This window comes from Filicampus tigris, unplaced genomic scaffold (assembly GCF_054856515.1).
Source record: "Filicampus tigris isolate MCC_2025a unplaced genomic scaffold, RoL_Ftig_1.0 HiC_scaffold_31, whole genome shotgun sequence".
Taxonomy (NCBI): domain Eukaryota; kingdom Metazoa; phylum Chordata; class Actinopteri; order Syngnathiformes; family Syngnathidae; genus Filicampus; species Filicampus tigris.
The window spans coordinates 37,501-40,000 of record NW_028233412.1 but is presented as its reverse complement, the minus strand read 5'-3'; the positions used below and the strand labels follow the sequence as shown (position 1 = coordinate 40,000).

Sequence of the window (2,500 nt, the reverse complement as noted above, 5' to 3'; positions counted from 1 at the left end):
ACCACTTTTGGCCATTAGGGGCGCTGTAGTAGGTAAAAGTTGATCCCCCCAGTCAGGGGATGAGTTTGCCTACTCGCTAGGTTACCCCTGGTTTCACAAAATACAAGGGGCACATTTTCAGAAACCACTTTTTCAGAACTTGCCACCTCCAGAGCTGATCAGGGGAGCCTCGCCAAACATTAATCCAAGATTGGTGAGGGCTCGTCGGACACCCCACGGGCGATGAGTCGGTGTCTGCCTGGAGCTCATGTCACTCTCAAATATTTTCTAAGTCAACCTCCATGCGCACATTGCAATGAGCCTGCCCGACATAGGGGCACTGTGAGCGGACTCACCGGGGGGGGAGAGGGCCCCCCCGCCTGGAGCTCCACGTGTTGGATTATTTTCTATGTCAACCTCCATGCGCTCAACAGAGCGAGCCTGCCCGACCTGGGGGGTGTTCAATCGGACTCCGCGGGCCGGGCGAGGGCCCCCCCGCCTGGAGCTCCACGTGTTGGATTATTTTCTATGTCAACCTCCATGCGCTCAACAGAGCGAGCCTGCCCGACCTGGGGGGTGTTCAATCGGACTCCGCGGGCCGGGCGAGGGCCCCCCCGCCTGGAGCTCCACGTGTTGGATTATTTTCTATGTCAACCTCCATGCGCTCAACAGAGCGAGCCTGCCCGACCTGGGGGGTGTTCAATCGGACTCCGCGGGCCGGGCGAGGGCCCCCCCGCCTGGAGCTCCACGTGTTGGATTATTTTCTATGTCAACCTCCATGCGCTCAACAGAGCGAGCCTGCCCGACCTGGGGGGTGTTCAATCGGACTCCGCGGGCCGGGCGAGGGCCCCCCCGCCTGGAGCTCCACGTGTTGGATTATTTTCTATGTCAACCTCCATGCGCTCAACAGAGCGAGCCTGCCCGACCTGGGGGGTGTTCAATCGGACTCCGCGGGCCGGGCGAGGGCCCCCCCGCCTGGAGCTCCGCGTGTTGGATTATTTTCTATGTCAACCTCCATGCGCTCAACAGAGCGAGCCTGCCCGACCTGGGGGGTGTTCAATCGGACTCCGCGGGCCGGGCGAGGGCCCCCCCGCCTGGAGCTCCGCGTGTTGGATTATTTTCTATGTCAACCTCCATGCGCTCAACAGAGCGAGCCTGCCCGACCTGGGGGGTGTTCAATCGGACTCCGCGGGCCGGGCGAGGGCCCCCCCGCCTGGAGCTCCGCGTGTTGGATTATTTTCTATGTCAACCTCCATGCGCTCAACAGAGCGAGCCTGCCCGACCTGGGGGGTGTTCAATCGGACTCCGCGGGCCGGGCGAGGGCCCCCCCCGCCTGGAGCACCGCGTGTTGCAATATTTTCTATCTCAACCTCCGTGCGCTCAACAGAGCGAGCCCGCCCGACCTGGGGGGTGTTCAATCGGACTCCGCGGGCCGGGCGAGGGCCCCCCCCGCCTGGAGCTCCGCGTGTTGCAATATTTTCTATGTCAACCTCCGTGCGCTCAACAGAGCGAGCCCGCCCGACCTGGGGGGTGTTCAATCGGACTCCGCGGGCCGGGCGAGGGCCCCCCCGCCTGGAGCTCCGCGTGTTGCAATATTTTCTATCTCAACCTCCGTGCGCTCAACGGAGCGGGCCCGCCCGACCCGGGCGGCGCTCAATCGGACTCCGCGGGCCGGGCGAAGGCCCACCCCGCCCGGAGCTCCTCACCACGCACCGCACCTCCATTCCCCCACCGACCGATCGGCAACCATGACCCGCCATCGGAGGGCCCCCGCCGGCACCGGCCTCGCGCCGGTCGCTCGGGCGGACGGTTCCTCCGGCCAGCGGGTCGCTCTCCAGCGCCGGGGCTACTTCGCGAGCTTGGCCCGCGGCCAACCCCGGCGCGACCGTACGGCAGCGAGGCCGAGGCGACCCACCGATCTCAGCAGTCCTACCACGGAGCCCGCCGCTCGTCCGCGGCCCCTCCCCGCCCCAGCAGCGGGACGGTCGCCTTGCCGGCGGGCCTTCCGGCTAACGCATCGTTTCTCAAACCCTTTCCCCTAGCGCGGCGGCGGCGGGGCTTCCCGCGAGGAGGCCCCCGTCCTACGCCCGCTAAGGCGGCTCCAGCCCACCTACCGAAGGGACGGCGCGCGCCCTCCCCCACGCGAGCGGGCGTCCGCGCGCGGCCCCTGCCCCGTTCCGGGCGGGGCCCGACGCCGGCGCGGGCGAACCGCCGCGGGGGTGGCCCGCCGCTCCCTCCCGGCCCGAGGCTACCTGGTTGATCCTGCCAGTAGCATATGCTTGTCTCAAAGATTAAGCCATGCAAGTCTAAGTACACACGGCCCGTACAGTGAAACTGCGAACGGCTCATTAAATCAGTTATGGTTCCTTTGATCGCTCCAGCCGTTACTTGGATAACTGTGGCAATTCTAGAGCTAATACATGCAGACGAGCGCCGACCCCCGGGGACGCGCGCATTTATCAGACCCAAAACCCACGCGGGCCCGGCCCCGCGGGGCAGGGTCCCCTCCTCCGGGGGGGGG

The 2,500-nt window shown here is 66.0% G+C and overlaps 1 non-coding gene across 1 annotated transcript in view; it reads left to right on the top strand.

Annotated features, from left to right (window-relative positions):
• Nucleotides 1–2,228: 2,228 nt before the first annotated feature.
• LOC147125882 (18S ribosomal RNA) overlaps nt 2,229–2,500 on the top strand; it is a 1,891-nt gene continuing 1,619 nt past the window's right edge. Inside the window, exon 1 of the ribosomal RNA XR_015085218.1 lies at nt 2,229–2,500. This exon is cut by the window's right edge and continues 1,619 nt beyond it. This is a non-coding gene — a ribosomal RNA (18S ribosomal RNA).